Consider the following 22,204-nt stretch of genomic DNA (forward strand, 5'->3'; position numbering starts at 1 on the left):
GCCACTAGAGGGTGGGTTAGGAAGATAAGACCAACCGCTGGTGGCCATTTTGAATTTTTTTAAATTTGCAATGCCCCAATATCCAGTTTTGTTCCCAATATATCTATCAACACATCTGCCAAATTTGGCGCTTCAATCACAAAATTAACGATTGGTCTGCTATCTTCAGCTACTGTATATAAGCTAGAATTTCAGAATTTTCATTTTGAGGACCTGGGCCTCACAAGACACATGGTTGGTTGTTTTATGGTTATTTTATTTAGGCTTTATTTATACTTTGTTGTGCGATGCTGTCACACACCCAATATAACTGATTTACAAGCTCACAACACGTTGAACCGCGACGTTGTGAGCTTGTAGATCAATTATTTTCGGTGCATGACACCAGCGCACAGTTAATCAAAAAATAAAATTACCATCCTCGAATGTTGATGTCCTCACAATTATAGTAATTACAAAGTGTGTGTGTGTGTGTGTGTGTGTGTGTGTGTGTGTGTGTGTGTGTGTGTGTGTGTGTGTGTGTGTGTGTGTGTGTGTGTGTGTGTGTGTGTGTGTGTGTTGAGTGTGCATGCGTGCGTGCGTGTGAGCATCAGCGTGTGTGTGTGCACGCACATTTGCTTGGGTGTTTAGAGGGTGTGCTTTGGTGCCTGTCCACATGGGCGTGGGTATGTGCATGAATGTCTCCCTCTGTGCATGCTAATCGCTAAACCAAAGCCCCAGGCTTGTCTCCTCAGCATGATCTCATGTGAACGTGATTCCTATAACTGATCAACCAGGAAAAGTACTGGATGACACCAAATCCATGAGCACTGTGAACAGAGGAGGGGGTGAAAAAGACACTGTTCCAGACAGAGATCAATCACAGCTCAGCAGTATGGAAAAATACAAAGAGGTCAGAGCCATGGGAAAGAGAGCCACGGAATATGCGGTACAGCAAATGAGAGTGCACGAGAATGGGGAGAAGACAGAATGAAGACTATAAAAATGTGCTCCCCGGAGTACAGATCTCTGCCAGGGCAGTTAGCTTATTGCCGGCCAGCAATGTTTCACTGCAATCGAAAGCCGCAATCGGAAGCTGTGTTCAAGATTTGAGGCATTTTGTTCAAAACGGGCCACTCCTACAAATTTTGGAAGCCAATCTTAGCCAATCAGAATGGAATATGAAAGATCGGACAGAGCCGTCTTCATCACAAGACTATAGAGATAATGTGTACCAGTTGGCGTGATGTTTGCACCTCCAGGGAGTGTGCATGCAAAGTTTCACGCCGATCAGTCCAACGGTGCCGTAGATTAGCTGCTCACCAATCTGGCAACCCATTTGGTAAAAAAAAAAAAAATTGTTCTTGAAACATAACATCTGCCGTTCACAGAAATCTGCCTGTTATAGAGCCACCATGTGGGTGATTTGAAAAATTTAGGGTGGCATTTCTTCTTTATGCCTAGTCGGAATGTGTGTGCAACGTTACATAGACGTTTCATGAAATAGAACCCATTGTTCGCGCATAATTAAACTAGAAAAGGTGCTCCTCGGAGCACTGCCAGACCCCTAGTGGTTGAAATCTGAATGGCCGGAATTCGCATGACATGTGTGCAGAGGAAAAGAGGGACAGACCGACCGACCGACCGACCGACCGACAAAGCCTCATGTAGGCCGACCCCCTGGGTCTGGCAAAAAAAGGTAAAGCCTGCACTCCGGCTTCAAGGTTAAGGTCACTTTATTGAGAATTGACATACTGTATATATGACAAATAAAATAACTAGAAAAAGAAGAAGAAGAAGAAGAAGAAGAAGAAGAAGAAGAAGAAGAAAAAGAAGAAGAAAAGAAGAAGAAGAAGAAGTTTGAAATCTTGTTTGAAATGACCAAACCTGCCTACCGATGATGTCACTGAGACACAGACCGAGTAGACGGTGCCATAGGACCAATTATTTGAAGAAAATGGGTGAAGTGGTCCTTCAAGTACTGGGATTGAGTGCTTTGTCCACCACTGGTTATAAGATGAATTTTTCCAATCAGTTCCTCTTGGGCATGGAGCTAAAGTGCGACAGTGGTTTTTACCGCGGAAACTTCTGGGTTTGTCGCCTTCTACATTCAAGTGGAAGTGATCTGCTGTCATGACACTCTGCAGAGAAGGGGAACTATTTTCACACAGTTCATGTCAGGCAGCCAGAAGTAAAGGTCACACTAATTAGAACCAGACTATCTTTAACTGTTGAAGAACCGTTCAAACTTGGCCGGTCTCACTTAAGGTACAATAATTCAAAGACACACACACACACACACACACACACACACACACACACACACACACACACACACACACACACACACACACACACACACACACACACACACACACACACACACACCATATAATGAGATAGAAAACAAATATTCTGTTTTTCCAAAGTGAATACAGGATGCTGAGTGATGAAAGGTATCTGAGTTTTTGTGGCTCCTCTCAGGGAATAAACAAACCTCACCTCAGAGCCAAGACATCTGAACTGAAGCAGACATGCTCCCATACATAGAAAAGCACAGACAGGTATCTAGCCAATTACCAGCAGCCATGTGTGTGACCGCTGTGAACCTGTTTTCATTCAGGGCAGAAGAATGTTGCCAGCTTTAATTTGGACCCCAGTCACCCTGTTGTCATCCTTACTGATGCATTCTGACTACATTGCCTAGAAAAACAAACTGAATATTAATCATTATGTAAAGTTATTGCAACAATCGCCTGTGTTATTTTGCGATTGTCACAGTCAAAATGGCAGTGCTGAGGCAAATTAGAGGCGTTTTTTGTTTGCTGTTGACTTTTCAGCCCATAAATACAAAGGAGGCTCTTACTAGAATTGTAGGCTTCCATATAGAAAATGTGGGTTTCTTATAATTTCTTATAGTTTCTACCAACCAACCCATCTAAATTCCTAGTACCTATCTATTGAAATATAGTCACACTCTCTGTAGGTCTCCATATTGAATGTATCTATCTATTGAACTATAGTCACATTCTCTGCAGGTCTCCATATTGAATGTGTTTAGGTATGTATCTATTGAACTATAGTCACATTCTCTGTAGGTCTCCCTATTGAATATGTTTAGGTATTTATCTATTGAACTATAGTCAGACTCTCTGTAGGTCTCCATATTGAATGTGTTTAGGTATTTATCTATTGAACTATAGTCACATTCTCAGCAGGTCTCCATATTGAATGTGGGTAGGTACCTGCGTGGTCAGAAGACAGGTCAAGTGTCATGGCTAAGAGCTGCTGAGTCCACTGAAATTCACTAACAGGTGAGAGGTTGAAATGGCTTGGAGGCATTTTATCCATGGATACCCTAATCCCCTCTAAATCCCCCCACACACATCAGTCTGATAGGACTAAAGCCCACATCCGCAGTTTTTCTTTTCTTGTTTTTTTCTTCCAGCACGTTTACTGTATATGTCTGTACGTTAATATGTGCTGTACTTGTAGCGAAAGCTGGTATATTGAAAATAATAACAATAGCCTACAAGCTATGACCTTTCAATCTGAGGTTCATATGGATTATGTTGACTATTGTTTTACACAGTAGGCTATATACATATAAAAAACACATTGTGGGCCAAAAACGGTCGGGACCGTTTTTGAAAAGCCATGCGTGGAGTGCCATAAACGGTCCAGACCGTTATAGCCAATTTATTTTGGTTATATATTTTTCCACATGGGGTGCTCTAACACAACTTTGGGATCATCCACAGAGTCTCTAAGAAGGAGAGGACGGATGTGGATCCGTGCCAAAAAAACGTCCTCTCGTCCACTCCCATTATAACTCCTTGAGAAAAAGCTTCATATCTCCATTTCTTTTTACCGTGGTGGAAACGAGCCGTTTTTCGATGGGCGATCACTCTGCAATGGGGTATCGCGGTAGAATATTATTGTTCCAGGCGATAGTCGGAACAATACCCTCCACCATCGTGCAAGCAGCCTTTGTTTACATCCGTGTCATCGTAAAGGCGACTACAGCGCTAAACAACTTACATGTACACGGTAAGAAGCGCTGGCACGAGATGTACCTTGTTTTAAAAAAACGCTGGCACATAATGTGTTAATACGTTTTCAAAGTGGGTTTGTTAGTTTCGATACGTTTTTATTTGGGGGAAAGGCTTAGTTTAGTTTAGTTTTAGTTTGTTATGGGGTAATGAGGGGCGAGATTAAATACATTCAGTGAAGCATTGTGAACTTGTAGATCCGCTATTTTTGCTATCTTTGAAGATTTGTTACGAAGACAAAAACTAAGAACAGTTTCAGTTATTGGTTCACTTTTTTTGGTAAAGCCTTTTATTTGTATTTCAATTAACTAAAATGTTCTAGTGTCAAGTCAATATCAAGTTTTAACCTGTTTAAACCATCACTGCTGGACTCTAAAAGACCACGGATTAGGCCTTTAGAATGGACAGCAGAAATCTAGGCTTTCACCACTCTGAGTGAGTTAATCCCCAGATAGAGAGAGAGAGAGAGAGAGAGAGAGAGAGAGAGAGAGAGAGAGAGAGAGAGAGAGAGAGAGAGAGAGAGAGAGAGAGAGAGACCCCGATGAACATAGGAAGCAATCCATTCCTCTAATAGACCTTGGGAGGTTCATCCTCTCCTCTAATCTCAGATTGCAATCTCCATAATGAAAGAGGAGCACAGAGGCTCAAAGAACTATAGTGGCTATACATGTGCACTCACATTCCTGCAAGTGTGTGCACAGACACTGTGCTCACATGCGCACGCACAGACCTATCCTAACAACGGTTGTGTGCGGTTACCTCACGCTGATGACTCTTAGCTGACATTACATTTGGATGGAGTTTAATCAACAAATAGATGGCACTGTCATCCCCTATTATATCAAATTATTACAGTGGGTATAAAGCAACGCCCCTCAGGTACAAATTACTTTTCAAAGGCTTGACGGCTGTAATCTTTTTTCATGAACACAGCACTAGTCAAAATTGAGCAGTGCATAGGTAAGGATTGAGCAAAAACCTCTGAGTGTTAGTCATGTTAGTTTTAAGGCCTGATCATTGAGAGAGGGAGGGGGGAGGGAGGGAGGGAGAGAGAGAGAGAGAGAGAGAGAGAGAGAGAGAGAGAGAGAGAGAGAGAGAGAGAGAGAGAGAGAGAGAGAGAGAGAGAGAGAGAGAGAGAGAGAGAGAGAGAGTCCCTGATGAATGCTCTGTATACAGTATGTGTGTTGACTGAGCTGGGCACTACCCGTATCTCTCCCACTTACAGCCTAGTCTAACTATGGTGCAGGAAGGCATCAACATACATGAATATGTATGAAATTTTGCACAAAATGATTGGACAGCCTATATTCACATTATCCTTCGGTAGCAAGGATAAAACCCCTTGGAGAACCCTCAGCCATCAAGGCTGCTCCTGATCAAACCATTGATTCTGAACTTCTATTTAAAAGATTCCTGTAGTTTAAAAAAACTGCTGATCTACATTGCAGGGGGTCATGATGGGCTCAGTCCCTTTCCCCCTGCCCCCATTGAAGCCAGAAACATTTTCTGAAAGGCTGACAAGCATCAACTAGTTCATTCATGCCATCTGTGAACATGCAAGGGATGCCATCCTATATTCTGTACTAAAAATAGAGTATCACGCCTTTGGTGGAGGTTCATTACTTCAATACCTTGGAAACATGGACAAAACTGATCCGTCAAAACAAATGTAGCATTATGTTTCAGCTTTAAACTTTGTTAAGCATCCATTAAGGACTTCACACATCAGAGAAGAGGACACAATATCCATCCTGCTGTCAGCTTCACTGATGGGACAGAATTCCCAGAGAGAGAGAGAGAGAGAGATGTCAAGAAATAGATGCTGATCTGAAGGGATTGCACTGTAGTCAATACAACTGTTGATGCTTGTATAGACATAGTGAAGGCTGAAGTGGAGGCATATCTTCAACTCACAGATGAATGAGACAAGCAGAATTAGAGGAAGATTAAGTGATGAGTGATAAGTCAGTGCAGCAGGCATCTGCAGTCTTCCACCACAAGTCAGGAGAGAAGCCAACCAGGCAGAGAGACAGAATGGCTATTAATGCAGAGAATCAGGACATGAGGTGTGTCACTGCCCAGCCATGAGGTCCCTGAGTACACAGCCATCGCTCTTTTTGCACTCTCGGGGAACGCCGCTTCGGCCAAATAGACCAAGCCGAAGGGTTATCTGTAAGCTGAACAAAACCAAGTGTCAGGCCCTCATCGACACGGGAGCTTCCCTCTCCCTGGTCCGCTGTGGTCCTGCCTAATGAATTATTAATGAAGTACACTCCCCCCCTTATTCTGCACATCCCCCATCGCTGCTAAAACATTTTACCATACAGTACCTGCCTTAAAGAGGTTTTTATCATACCTGCCATTCTTAGCTGTAGTTTTAAAATATGTATTTTTTATACTTATATATTATTATTTTTATAATTATTATTTTATCATGATGATGATGATGATGATGATGATGATGATGATGATGATGATGCCCGTTGGGCACCGACCTACTCGGGAACGATGCAAGTTGGAAATGCATGCCCCACTCACCCGGTTATGCAATACCCGTTGTACACGTTGTCAGAGTCTGTCTGTGTCCCCATTATGCCCATATGGACAAATATGGAGTCCAGGCCACTATGACGCCAGTACTATGACATCCTATTGTTGACATCAGGGTACTCCATATATGGGGATTTGTAGTTTTATCGATATTTTTTTGTACCAGTCTGTCTGCAGGTGTCCCTTTTTATGCTCATATTATATGGACTTCCATGATGTCATCAGCATATGCCTATACATGGGCATAACGGTCAAATCGGCGGTTCTGGACAACCGCCTATCCGACTGACTTGAAGTGGGTCGGTCGGAGGGTTCTCAAGTGAACGTGAACTACAGACGCACGCTCACATGCACAAACACACACGCAAAGGTGGACGAATAGATGTTGTCCTATTGTATTGTGGTTGTTAGTCTGTGCGGAACATGTCCCACCAACATTGCAAAGCTTGTACCTGTATGAGTGATTGACAAATGTATTTATTATCTTTATTATGTGTATTCTTGATTCTTGGTGGCCCAATCCACTGTGTTCACCCACGATGATGAAGATTCAGACTGTAATAGGAGAGCGAGCACAGATAAAAGGCCAAGGACTGCTCCAAATAACGGTGAACAATAAAAGACCATTTCTGGTTGGATGACTTCCAGGACAATTGCATTAACATATTGGATCTCCTCAAAGGATAGGGATACTGGATACTGGATGGTGGATACTCCCAGGGCTTGCCTCCATATACAGTAGTCTCAGTGACAATATCCCTTAAGTGTCGTGAGAGCTAACCAGCTAACCAGGATAACGTTCCACATTGGACACCCTGCATGCTCATTCACATCTACAGCCCAGAGTCCTGCAACGGGCCGGGTATCCGTGGATACCCGACGGGTAGGGGAGACTGGGGACTAAAGTAACAGGGGGCAAAAGTAACACACTCAATAATTCTAATTAGAAATAAGCTAGAGGGGTGAGACTTATTGTGCAAATGTTCAGTAGGGTCCTCTCTCTGCCTATGGAAGGATAGAATAATCATTTCATCTCAGCAGAAGTTTTCAACAAAAGACAGATTTTGAGGTGTAAACGTAATTTTTTTAGTGTACAGTATTTTCCTTTTCCTAAGATGTCAGCTAATTTAAACTTAGATGAATTGTGTCTCTATGTTATTGGTCACAAATCAACGTCAGCAGCCTATGCTAGTATAGGTGTTTCTAGCTAGAATATGGGATTTTATCATGGTTGCCCCATCAGGGTCAATTGTAACAATGTGTTTTCAATGCAAGCAGATTTTTTGTCTGGGATTACATACTAGTTAGTAAATGAACATGTTTCACTAAATGTCACTACATTTCAAAGTAAAAACACATTTAAATAAAAAATTTACTAAATTGAAAAATAAAATAATTCGAATAAAAATACAAAATAATTGAACATTTGTAAGTAAAAATGTTAAATTATAAAAAATACGTATTACTTAGTGATGCGCTTTTATTTGTGATAAAGTGTGTTAATATGACTTATTTTCACAGTGTTACAATTGACCCCAACCACTGTTACAACTGCCCCCATCATGGGGGCAGTTTGTCCCCACGGGTTGTCAAAATTGGACCCGTGCAGGACTCTGCTACAGCCTGACCAGGCACAGATACACCAGCCCATCCAGAGTCCAGCCAGCTGGGATCGACTTCACACATGACCACCCACCCGTCAGTACTGGCACCGATGACAATAGTTCACCAGTGTAAGGACATGGTGACTCATAGCTCCTGAACTCCTCGATTCACACATCCTGCGCTGAGAAAAGGAAAGTGGTTTTGTCCTCAACAAGATTTGGGGCTGGTTTGAAACCACACAACGCTGCAAATGGTCTGCAGTGGCAACGTCGGACAAAGGCCGTTGTTATCAGTGGCCTGTTGTATCATAGTTGGCGAGCACCTCGAAAGGTAGGCGAGACCTTGTGCCTCATTGTCTCTGGCCAAGGTGTTCCAGCTGGCCAATGGCTCGGTGGGATGGTCCAGTTTCGGATCACCAAGACCCTGATACCAGGGCTGTGACAGTATGGAATTTGTATTACTGCGGTGAAGAATCACAACCCAGAGAAGAAACGTTGCCATGTTGTACGTCTGTGCAAACTACTGATATGTTGTATGTCAATATTTCAAGGCAGCTGCACCATCAGCAGCGAGTTTGAGCCGTGAGAGGTGCCCCGAGCAAGGTACTAGCCAAGCGAGTGGCCACACACAGTTCCAGTTGCCTACTAATCGGCAGAGAATAGTAACGTTCTCAGTTATAATTTCTTCGAAATTGAAAAAGAAGTATATTGAGTCGACATGGTCCGTCCGTATCTAGAAATGTTGTTATGCAATGTTTTGGGGAAACAAAATGTCAGAGAATTCATAATTATGATCATGCTCCACATCTCCCATGATGCATTGCTTCAGATGAGGATATTACGGCCAGGACAGACACACAGATACAGCATGCGTGTGTGTGTGTGTGTGTGTGTGTGTGTGTGTGTGTGTGTGTGTGTGTGTGTGTGTGTGTGTGTGTGTGTGTGTGTGTGTGTGTGTGTGTGTGTGTGTGTGTGGGTGTGTGTGTGTGTGTGTGTGTGTGTGTGCGCGCGTGTTTGTGTGTGGCTTGTGGTGGTACCATGCAGGTGTCTATTACACATTAGGCCTACAGCATCATCTGGTCACTATTCAAGGTCTTTATATTTATTTGAATGAGGGAATAAAAGACAGATTACAATCCCAAGACCTGAAAGGCGAAAAAGAGACACAATCAGAGCCATAGCAGAGGTCTGGCAGGAGAGGACAATAAAAGGAAAAGGCACAGAGCAGTAGCACTGAAAAGAGGGGGAGGAAAGATTGTGAGGGGTTGAGAATTATAGCTTCAATTTTCCGGGGAGGCGTGGGTGCGGGGAATGGTTGGATCAGCCAGCGCTTCTCCCAACGTAACGGAATTTATGTGCAACACAGCGGTTTACAGCCAGCTAACAAACATCTCTGTCTCACACAATGTTCTCTCTCTTACTCACTGTCTCTTTTATCTCACTCTTGCTCACTCACTCACTTTCTCTCTTACTTCTCTGTCCGTCTGTCCGTCTGTGTGTGTGTGTGTGTGTGTGTGTGTGTGTGTGTGTGTGTGTGTGTGTGTGTGTGTGTGTGTGTGTGTGTGTGTGTGTGTGTGTGTGTGTGTCTCTCTCTCTCTCTCTCTCTCTCTCTCTCTCTCTCTCTCTCTCTCTCTCTCTCTCTCTCTCTCTCTCTCTCTCTCTCTCCAGGAACCAGCTGTTTTTTTTTCAGCTCCTCTTTGATAGTAAGGTTACAATATTTATTAGGGATGATCAAATGCAATTTTCTTGCCTTCGGGAATAACATGCAATTTTCTTGCCTTTGAGGTGTACAGTATATGAGAAAAAGTGTTACAGAGACTGAAAATATACATATGTGACAGTATTTAGTGAGAAAATAGCCCATATATTTAGCATATATATTTGTAACTTTCAGACAAATTATTACAATAGTACACTGTGGAAATGACAGGAAGGTAATTCGTAACAGTCCCAAAGCTATACATACAGCCGAGGTCTTGACAGACAGAAGATATTTCACGTTGGCTGGAAAAGTGTCCTTTTGTTGCAGAGTTGTGAGAGACAAAGTTGTCAGTTCAAATCCCAGACTGTCTCTGAGCAAGATAAGTGAATCACACATATAGTATACTCTATCTGTGTGATTATGTCAGTATGTAGTTCTATTCAGCAATAGTTCTATCAGTCTATGTGTCTCTATCCAGACTGTGGTTCTATCAGTCTGTATGTGATTCTCCAAATAAAGGGGAAGAGGGATGTAATATGTTTTGTTTTGACAGTTAGATATGTCTGTCATGGGTGGGTGCTACAATAATGCATTTAATCAGACTTGCAGATTGACAGCAGGATATTGCTGTCACACCCACATCAGGAACAGCTCATCCACAGTGATGGTTTAGGTTCACAATACTGACAGGATATTTCATTAGTGCCTGCATGGAACTCACAGAAAACACGGCACCAGCTAGTTATCGGACAAGTGTGCAAGCAAGTAAGTAAGTAAGTTAGTAAGTAAGTAAGTAAGTAAGTAAGTAAGTAAGTAAGTAAGTAAGTAAGTAAGTAAGTAAGTAAGTAAGTAATAAGTCAGTCAGTCAGTCAGTCAGTCAGTCAGTCAGTCAGTCAGTCAGTCAGTCAGTTGATCACAATTGATCCAGATGGACAGAGCCACAGTACAAAATGTACCAGGACACCTGAGAGAAAAAAATAACATCACAACAGATCAGGTGAGAGCTCTAAGATCATTAGCTAACAACCAGGACATTGTGATTAAGCCTGCAGACAAAGGGAGCCGTATAGTCATTTTGGACAGACAACAATATGTTTTTGAGGGTTTAAGACAGTTGAATAACTCAAATCACTATGTGGAGTTGGAGGCACCCATTTTTAAACAAACAGCAATAGAAGTTGGGGGTATCATCACCGAATTAAGAAAGAAAAAATGTATAGATCAAAAACAAGAGAAGTACCTACGGGGCGAAAATTCCCCAAGAGCTAGAATTCTCTACCTTTTACCCAAAATCCACAAGGACCCTAGTACCTGGACTATTCCTTATGAAATTCCACCTGGTCGCCCAATTGTTTCGGATTGTAACTCAGAAACATATGCCACAGCAGAATTTATTGAATTCTACTTAAACCCACTATCTGTAAAACATCCAAGCTATATTAAGGATACATATGACTTTATTGATAAAATAAAAAACATCACAGTGCCTCAGGGGGCCATTTTGTTTTCAATAGATGTTGACAGTTTGTACACCAATATAAACACAGTGGCGGGGCTGAAGGCAATCAGAGATATCTTTATAAAGTACCCTGACAGGCAAAGACCAGACGCAGAACTATTGAAATTGCTAGAATTAAATTTGACCAAAAACGATTTCACATTTGATGGGAAAACCTTCCTTCAGATCAGTGGAACAGCCATGGGAAAGAAATTTGCACCATCTTATGCCAACATTTATTTGGCTTTGTGGGAAGAAACCGCACTCAAAAAGTGCAGATTCAAACCCACACATTATTTCAGGTTTCTAGATGATATTTTTGGAGTTTTTGAGCACTCCACAGAGGAATTTGAGCAGTTCATCCAAATCCTAAACACACATCATGCCTCAATAACAGTGAAATATGTCACTAACAAAGAACATATTGACTTCCTGGATGTTACAGTCTTCAAAGGAAAAGACTTCAATACCACCGGCAAACTGGATTTAAGGGTATTTTTTAAGGAGACGGATACACATGCATTGCTCCACAAAACTTCCTTCCACCCAACCCATTGTTTCGCAGGAATAGTCAAGTCACAGCTCCTACGTTTCAAGAGAATCTGCACACAAGCAGCAGATTTAAAAAAAGCCTACAAGACTCTGTTCACAGCATTAAGGAAACGTGGATATACAAGAACATTTCTCAGGAAAGCATACAACACGTTCCAGGAAGTGAAAATAAGGAATGAGAAACCCACACTAGCTTTAGTAACCACATTTTCTAGCCAAAGTTTACTGGCAAACAGAGCCATCAAAAGAAATTTTGAAAACAGGGGAGGGGACCTCTTACAGAACTTCAACATAATCTCGGCCTACAGGAGAAACAAAAACTTAAAAGACCACTTGGTCCACAGCAAATTGAAACCATGGAACCAGATAATTAGGACAAGGCCTAACTACTTTAGCCCAAAACAAACTGTTAAAAACAGGACAAACAAAAATATAATTATCCTAAGACAGAACATCACATACAACACCAGAAATTGTGTTTATCTGATTACTTGCCAAGTATGTGGATTACAATATGTAGGAGAGACGAGCAACTCCATAGCAATTAGAATAAGCCAACATAAATATACCATTAATAATGAAAAGGATACCCATTTGTTAATTGTTCAACACTTTATGACACATGGAATTGAGGCTATAAAGGTATGTGGCTTGGAATACAATGACCGCTGGACAATTGGACAGAGAAGATTCCATGAAAAAGAATGGATCACAAGACTTAGCACAAAATATCCAGGTGGTTTAAACTTTTAAACTGCCCAACAGAACTGAAACCCTTCACAAATTCTCACTAAACTAAACAATGGAGTTGATCACCTACATCAAACCACAGAGTTGAGTGGGAGATCTCATTGTTGAGTTAGTAAGAATATTAATGAAGACACATTGATACCAAGAGCCATCAGCAATTGGGCCATCAACAGGGAGCTCATTGTCTTCCAAAATGGAGGTGTGAACAGCAGAACTGTAGATATGCTAACTGGGTTCCAAGCCTGTAACCTTATAGCACCTATCCCTTAGTTATAAAATATAATGTAAACACATCTTTAAATGGAATTAAGAAATAGTGGAAATAATTTTAAATCCGAGGGTCTGCGGTTACCATGACTCAGAGAATTGACGCCTCTGCCCTGCACAGTCAAATAGAAATCACAAACCTTTAAAACAGAAATAGTCTATGTAAGTTTAATTACACAGTTAGTGGGGCAAACGGAGTCCCCACCAATATTATTTACGATTCTGTGCCTATCGGTACATAACTCGGACGGCGCTGAGTCGACTAGCAGACCATCGGCCGGTCGCCGCGGGCACTCACGCCTGGAGGCGCTCGGGCGCGACTCCTTGGCCTCAAGGTCTACTGAGTCGGCGCGCCTCTGTCATGGTCCAAAACTATACTTTATTTTAAATAGAATTCACAAAGCCTTAACAACATAAATAGTTTATGTAAGTTTAATTAATTGCAAAACATGACACCCCTTATTCAAAACAGATGGCGAATGCACCTTCTCTTTATAGGGCCTACACAGATAGTACCACAAACTACCTGTGAGGCCTCTTTGAATTGAATCTCATAGTCAGCAGTCAGTCAAGCTAGTACCTCTGATTTTGTGAGGGGAGTCATCTAAAGCAAACTTTAGTTATACACATTTGCAAGCATGGAGGTATATTTATGCTTGCAAAATGTTTATAACATTTCCTAAAAACCTAACCATGTTTATACATATATATAAACAAAGATTCAACACAAAGAATAGACCATACATATGGAACAGAGAAACATGCCTGAACATGCCCCAAAACAGGCCTAAAACAGGCATATGGGTCATCAAAGGGCCCCAGCAGGATGGGCCATCAACAGCACCAACCAATGAGAACAGTGGCCACAGAGAAGCCACACCCACAGCAGAAACACATAAATACAGGAAAGAAGATACAGGAATTCATTCTCATCCGGAGAATCGCATCTGATGAAGTACAATAAACAGTACGAAAACGTTTATGCATTTGAGAATGAACCGACGGACCCATGAACAAGGACAGGCCTGGCGGGAAAGAGCCAGACCAGATGGAGAAACCAGGAACAACCACAGACCCAGGAGGGATATGGAACCAAACCAGGTAAGCCAGGTAGGTAGGCACAGACAAACCTACATACACACACCACATGGGGAGAGAAACAATGATTTTCACAAATCAATTAGAGGGATAAACAATTTGATTGTCGCACTACACCATTCACAGAATGTAAACATAGACAAATACCCAGAGAGTATTGCTAGAAAAGAACAAGACCTGATGGATTTTATAAAACCAGCAAAACCAACAGAGAGAACTTTACTGCTACTACAAGGAAGTGCAAAGAATTGGTCTTACACCACTTTGTTAATATTAATAGAACACTTTAACACATTGATTGAAAACACAAAAAAGGACCTATCCCAGTGCTTAACACGGGAATACGACAGGGCCTTCTCCATTGCCACTAAATGGGCAAGAAAAAATCTAGGAAGGCGCCTAACAGAGAAGACACTGGGCTTAGCCCGTGCAGCAGTAACAGAATTATACAGCACAAAAACACCCTACACCACAGATCCCCCGTCCTCCCCCACCCCCATCCTCCCCTCCCTCTTCTCCCTCTACAGGCAACCCAGGCACGGGAGAACCCAGAGAAGACCCAACTGGAGGAATGGGGACCAGAGGAGCAACAACACAGGGCCCAGGAGAACTAACACAGGAAGAGTTCCCAGACCTACCTACAACAAGCAACAGAACACCCGAGGAGCCATGGGCACATGTTGGACGGAATGGAAACCAAAGGAAACAGAAGCACCCTAACAGAACCACATCCTCCAGAGAGAAACACAGAAGAACAACAGAACCCAAGAAACACACCCAAACCACAGAGGGAAAATCCCACCAGGAGGCAAACTACACCACCCAGAGACACACCCCAGAGGACAACCCAGGAGAGGAGGAACAGTGAAGGGAACCAGACAATACCAGAGGGACCTACCGAAGACACTACTACACAGAGGGAAGCCCCAGCACGAGAAGAAACCAACGTGACAGCACCAAGAATACCACGCCACTGGAGAGGCGGAAAAAAGGAAAACAAACAGACATGGAGATTAGTACCGAACCGAGACATCATCATAATTGGAGACTCCAACCTGTCTCGAATCCCAACAATCACAGATGACAGAGTCCAGATAGAATCCTACTCTGGAATGAACCTGGAATGGGCCGAAACAGTCCTGAGCAAGGCTGAGAAAAATGAGACGGCCACACACCTCATCATCTCGGTGGGAATTAACAACAAGAACCAAAGAACTAGAAAAACAAGCCACACAGCCTTGAAGAAACTCCGCACAACAGCCAAAAAACAATTCCCCTGCGCAGACAGACGCATAGCACTAATCAACTACTCAGAAAGCCTAGGAACTGACCCGAAGAATATTCTGATAAGCCTAAATGAAGAAATAAAGAAAGAGCCCCACCTCCCAAAATTGCCCGCAACCCACTTCAAAACAGGATCAGACAACGTCCACTGGGAAGAAGACACAGCCAAACTGATGCTACAGCACTGGCTCAACTCTTTAAACTAATACGGCCCGACAGCTCAAACCGGCAGGGCCTTATGGAGTCGGATATAATTAATCTGTCTCATTATTTCCGACCAAACGAACACCAGAAAACACTTTTGGAAAAAGGTTTGTCATTCGTCCCCACCCTGGACATCTACAAACAACAATCACAAAGCTTGAGAATAGATGTGTCAAAATACCATAGCAGACTCAAATTAGCTACACATTTTGGAGTTGGAAACAACACGGAAATTCCGCGCTTCCACCTTCCATCATACTGGGAACCAGACGAGGACAAAATACCGGACAACCTAAAACAATTGATCCAGATGGACAGAGCCACAGTACAAAATGTACCAGGACACCTGAGAGAAAAAAATAACATCACAACAGATCAGGTGAGAGCTCTAAGATCATTAGCTAACAACCAGGACATTGTGATTAAGCCTGCAGACAAAGGGAGCCGTATAGTCATTTTGGACAGATAACAATATGTTTTTGAGGGTTTAAGACAGTTGAATAACTCAAATCACTATGTGGAGTTGGAGGCACCCATTTTTAAACAAACAGCAATAGAAGTTGGGGGTATCATCACCGAATTAAGAAAGAAGAAATTTATAGATCAAAAACAAGAGAAGTACCTACGGGGCGAAAATTCCCCAAGAGCTAGAATTCTCTACCTTTTACCCAAAATCCACAAGGACCCTAGATACCTGGACTATTCCTTATGAAATTCCACCTGGTCGCCCAATTGTTTCGGATTGTAACTCAGAAACATATGCCACAGCAGAATTTATTGAATTCTACTTAAACCCACTATCTGTAAAACATCCAAGCTATATTAAGGATACATATGACTTTATTGATAAAATAAAAAACATCACAGTGCCTCAGGGGGCCATTTTGTTTTCAATAGATGTTGACAGTTTGTACACCAATATAAACACAGTGGCGGGGCTGAAGGCAATCAGAGATATCTTTATAAAGTACCCTGACAGGCAAAGACCAGACGCAGAACTATTGAAATTGCTAGAATTAAATTTGACCAAAAACGATTTCACATTTGATGGGAAAACCTTCCTTCAGATCAGTGGAACAGCCATGGGAAAGAAATTTGCACCATCTTATGCCAACATTTATTTGGCTTTGTGGGAAGAAACCGCACTCAAAAAGTGCAGATTCAAACCCACACATTATTTCAGGTTTCTAGATGATATTTTTGGAGTTTTTGAGCACTCCACAGAGGAATTTGAGCAGTTCATCCAAATCCTAAACACACATCATGCCTCAATAACAGTGAAATATGTCACTAACAAAGAACATATTGACTTCCTGGATGTTACAGTCTTCAAAGGAAAAGACTTCAATACCACCGGCAAACTGGATTTAAGGGTATTTTTTAAGGAGACGGATACACATGCATTGCTCCACAAAACTTCCTTCCACCCAACCCATTGTTTCGCAGGAATAGTCAAGTCACAGCTCCTACGTTTCAAGAGAATCTGCACACAAGCAGCAGATTTTGAAAAAGCCTACAAGACTCTGTTCACAGCATTAAGGAAACGTGGATATACAAGAACATTTCTCAGGAAAGCATACAACACGTTCCAGGAAGTGAAAATAAGGAATGAGAAACCCACACTAGCTTTAGTAACCACATTTTCTAGCCAAAGTTTACTGGCAAACAGAGCCATCAAAAGAAATTTTGAAAACAGGGGAGGGGACCTCTTACAGAACTTCAACATAATCTCGGCCTACAGGAGAAACAAAAACTTAAAAGACCACTTGGTCCACAGCAAATTGAAACCATGGAACCAGATAATTAGGACAAGGCCTAACTACTTTAGCCCAAAACAAACTGTTAAAAACAGGACAAACAAAAATATAATTATCCTAAGACAGAACATCACATACAACACCAGAAATTGTGTTTATCTGATTACTTGCCAAGTATGTGGATTACAATATTTAGGAGAGACGAGCAACTCCATAGCAATTAGAATAAGCCAACATAAATATACCATTAATAATTAAAAGGATACCCATTTGTTAATTGTTCAACACTTTATGACACATGGAATTGAGGCTATAAAGGTATGTGGCTTGGAATACAATGACCGCTGGACAATTGGACAGAGAAGATTCCATGAAAAAGAATGGATCACAAGACTTAGCACAAAATATCCAGGTGGTTTAAACTTTTAAACTGCCCAACAGAACTGAAACCCTTCACAAATTCTCACTAAACTAAACAATGGAGTTGATCACCTACATCAAACCACAGAGTTGAGTGGGAGATCTCATTGTTGAGTTAGTAAGAATATTAATGAAGACACATTGATACCAAGAGCCATCAGCAATTGGGCCATCAACAGGGAGCTCATTGTCTTCCAAAATGGAGGTGTGAACAGCAGAACTGTAGATATGCTAACTGGGTTCCAAGCCTGTAACCTTATAGCACCTATCCCTTAGTTATAAAATATAATGTAAACACATCTTTAAATGGAATTAAGAAATAGTGGAAATAATTTTAAATCCGAGGGTCTGCGGTTACCATGACTCAGAGAATTGACGCCTCTGCCCTGCACAGTCAAATAGAAATCACAAACCTTTAAAACAGAAATAGTCTATGTAAGTTTAATTACACAGTTAGTGGGGCAAACGGAGTCCCCACCAATATTATTTACGATTCTGTGCCTATCGGTACATAACTCGGACGGCGCTGAGTCGACTAGCAGACCATCGGCCGGTCGCCGCGGGCACTCGCGCCTGGAGGCGCTCGGGCGCGACTCCTTGGCCTCAAGGTCTACTGAGTCGGCGCGCCTCTGTCATGGTCCAAAACTATACTTTATTTTAAATAGAATTCACAAAGCCTTAACAACATAAATAGTTTATGTAAGTTTAATTAATTGCAAAACATGACACCCCTTATTCAAAACAGATGGCGAATGCACCTTCTCTTTATAGGGCCTACACAGATAGTACCACAAACTACCTGTGAGGCCTCTTTGAATTGAATCTCATAGTCAGCAGTCAGTCAGTCAGTCAGTCAGTGAGTGAGTCAGTAAGTAAGTAAGTAGGCCTATAGGTAAGTAACTAAGTACTAATTAAGTACGTAAGTAGCCGTGGGAACAAATGGTTCCCGAGCCATGTGGCCCATAGGTCAGGAGCCTGTCTCAGAATGCCATAATGTATACAGTATGCCCGGTCGGTCAGTCAGACTGTTCTCGAGATACATGAACTACATACACAGACAGAGAAGCGCATTTAAATGTTTTCCTTCTTGCCCTTACTATGCTACGCTGACGTGGATATGCTGATGGATTCAGCTGGACATTACATTAGTATGTCACATGATGTACAACTACAAGTACACCCCCTGGACGTGACGCTATAGTATATCAAAGAAGTTGTGTTTTGATGAGACTCATTGATTGCCACAGCATCATGTGACCCAGTCGTTTTGTCCCCAACCACCTGGTGTGCCCCCCCCCCCCACACACACACACACACACCAAGCCTCTACACCTCTTTGACCTGACAATAATAACACCACGTGTTGTTCTATTTTATTTGGACGACAGGGCTGGAAAGAGGATTTGTCTTCAGTTGCTGGAGGGCAGCGCGCGCCTGTTCAAATCCCAAGCTAGGATTATGATCTAAAAATCAATCAATCCTCTTGTACCGGCACAGTGAATCAGTGGCAATGACATGACATGACCCACTTGGATAAATCAAATCAAATCAAAGCCACTAGGTCTAGTGCGTGCGTGCGTGTGTGCGTGCGTGCGTGCGTGCGTGCGTGCGTGCGTGCGTGCGTGCGTGCGTGCGTGCGTGCGTGCGTGTCTGTCTCTCTGTCGAAGCAGGTACTGTTGGGATCACGAGGAAATACATTGAAGTACACAAACAATACTGAAATGATTACAGTAGTGGCTTTATACTGTACAATGACAAACAGCAAATCAACCACCATCAGAATAGGGAATATTGCTCTGCATCTATTGTTCTGTCATTTGTTGTGTGTATATTGTTGTGTTATTTGTTGTGTCTGTCAGTATTGTTGTGTCTATTTGCTTCTGTTCCAGTGTTTGATTATGTCCCTGTCTCCATGGCAAGTCTCTCCTCCACTCTCTGCTTAGGTCTGTTTATCCCACTCACTTGCTCCTTTTCTCTCTTTCTTACACCTCACTGTGTGTGTGTGTGTGTGTGTGTGTGTGTGTGTGTGTGTGTGTGTGTGTGTGTGTGTGTGTGTGTGTGTGTGTGTGTGTGTGTGTGTGTGTGTGTGTGTGCGTGTGTGCGTGCGTGTGTGTGTGTGTGTCTTACTGGTGGCGTTGGTGAGACGGAAGGTGACAGACTTGTCCTGGATCTCACAGACGTTTCTAACAGACACCTGGCAGGCGTAGTCGGCAAAGTCCCTGGACCTCAGGTTCTTCAACTTCAACACTTTAGTCTCACCCTAGACAGGAAAGCACATGCAAGCGCACGAACGCAAGCACACACACACACACGCACGTACGCACGCAATGACGCACACAAGCACACATGCAAACACACACACACAAATATTATTCGTAAGATCATAGTTTATTATGGGATTTCCTTTCTTTTTTGCATTTTCATTTGCTGACATGTATAATAGATAAGATACTATAACAAGTAACATAACCAGTCAGAACACTGTGATTATTTTTCTTGAACTGGTTTGTGAAATTGTTTAAAACATTTAAATGTTTAATGAGCAACAGTGTGATAAACAAGGTCCCACGCACGCACGCACGCACGCATGCACGCATGCACGCACGCATGCACGCACAGTGTGTGTGTCTGTGCTGACCTTATTATTCTCATCTGAAGCAATGCATCATGGGAGATGTGGAGCATGATCATAATTATGAATTTGATCAGATTTTCATAAACACACACACACACACACACACACACACACACACACACACACACACACACACACACACACACACACACACACACACACACACACACACACACACACACACACACACACACCTCAACTGTTGCTGTATAACTGATGTATAACTGGTGTGTACTGTATGTTCCAGTAGGCCGGTGGTTTACAGTGACTAGATTGTGTGTAACTGCTGTTCAGTTCATTGAACTCAGAGGGTTCTACTTTGATACATGGAGAAATCAGGAACAATGCTGAGAGACACTTGGACCATCAGAACCGTTGGCTGTGAGAGGCCAGTTGATGTGTTGGCTGAGTGCTTCATGGATAATTGGCTGACTGTATGCTTGTATGCTTGCTTAACTGACTTGGCTGGCTGGCTGACTGACTGACTGACTGACTGACTGACTGACTGACTGACTGACTGACTGACTGACTGACTGACTGGCTGCTTATCTGCCTGGTTGGCTGGCTGGCTGCTTGGCTCACTACTTGGCTGACTGAGTGGCTTATTGGCTGACTTTGGTTGGCTGGGTGTGCCGTGACTGTCTGAATTGTTGTCTGGCTCAATGCATTATGCATTTGTGAATGGCTGGCTGGCTGGCTGGCTGGCTGGCTGGTTGACTGACTGACTGGCAGGTTTTGTTTGTTTTTAATTGACTGACTGACTGACTGGCACTTTTTATTTATTTTATTGAATGACTGTCTAACTAGTTCGCCAATTTACTGACTTCTATCTAGCTGCAGTATTAGGTTTACATGTAGACCAGACCGGCAACATATCACCGCCAAATCCACGGCCACATCTCGGGGGCATGCACCATTATAAGACTATGCTATTTGACCTATATTAGCTAAATATCATTTGTATGTATACAAATAGAATCCAGTATTTCTGATTATAAGCTGGAAATATTCTGTTATATATTCTGACATATTCTAAGTTGATAAGTTTCGATAAGTATTTGTTGAGAACCAGAGCTTTGTATAACTACAGTGTATCTGCTCCGACCTGCTGACGTCTTGTCAGATTACTTCCGCAGTACTTCCTCCTGATTTATTGATTGATACATTGATAGCACATAAATAGATAGATAGATAGATAGATAGATAGATAGATAGATAGATAGATAGATAGATAGATAGACAGACAGACAGACAGACAGACAGACAGACAGACAGACAGACAGACAGACAGACAGACAGACAGACAGACAGACAGATAGATATAGCTATTATACAGTATGTGTGTGCATACTTCATATACTGTACAGTATACTATATAAAGCTACATGTATGGTATGTGAATGTAGTATGTACATGTATGTGTTATTCTGTACCTGTGTGTAGAGCGGCTCATAGATGTCAACACCATTGTCCTTGCTCTGCTCGATGGGCGTGTTGCCGCGTTTCCAGATGAAGCGTGCGGGCGGGTTGGAGTTGACGGTGCAGCGCAGGAAGACGGTCTTCTCCTGGTAGTAACTCCCACGAACGTCGCTGATGGTCTGGTGTACCGTCAGAACCGGTTTGTCCAGGTCTGTTATACAACACACACACACACACACACACACACACACACACACACACACAGACCAGAGAGAGACAAAGACCTCACATGTTGGTGCTGAGGGAACGTATCCGTCAAATCAACCCACACACCATCACTGTACTTGAAGCAGCGCTGGATACGTAGAGTACACACGCACGCACGCACACACGCACGCACGCACGCACGCACGCACGCACGCACGCACGCACG

General features: G+C 42.6%; 1 pseudogene across 1 annotated transcript in view; it reads right to left on the reverse strand.

Moving 5' to 3' along the window:
* LOC308087905 (MAM domain-containing glycosylphosphatidylinositol anchor protein 1-like) overlaps nucleotides 1-22,204 on the reverse strand; it is a 144,057-nt pseudogene that overhangs the window by 57,752 nt on the left and 64,101 nt on the right. The window contains exons 3-4 of the transcript XR_013935113.1: nucleotides 21,786-21,982; nucleotides 19,845-19,977 (exon numbers count right to left, since the gene is read on the reverse strand). The product of XR_013935113.1 is annotated as an MAM domain-containing glycosylphosphatidylinositol anchor protein 1-like (transcript). The remainder of the gene's footprint in view (nucleotides 1-19,844; nucleotides 19,978-21,785; nucleotides 21,983-22,204) is intronic.

This window comes from Gymnoscopelus braueri, assembly GCF_963280865.1.
Source record: "Gymnoscopelus braueri genome assembly, chromosome: 1".
Classification (NCBI taxonomy): domain Eukaryota; kingdom Metazoa; phylum Chordata; class Actinopteri; order Myctophiformes; family Myctophidae; genus Gymnoscopelus; species Gymnoscopelus braueri.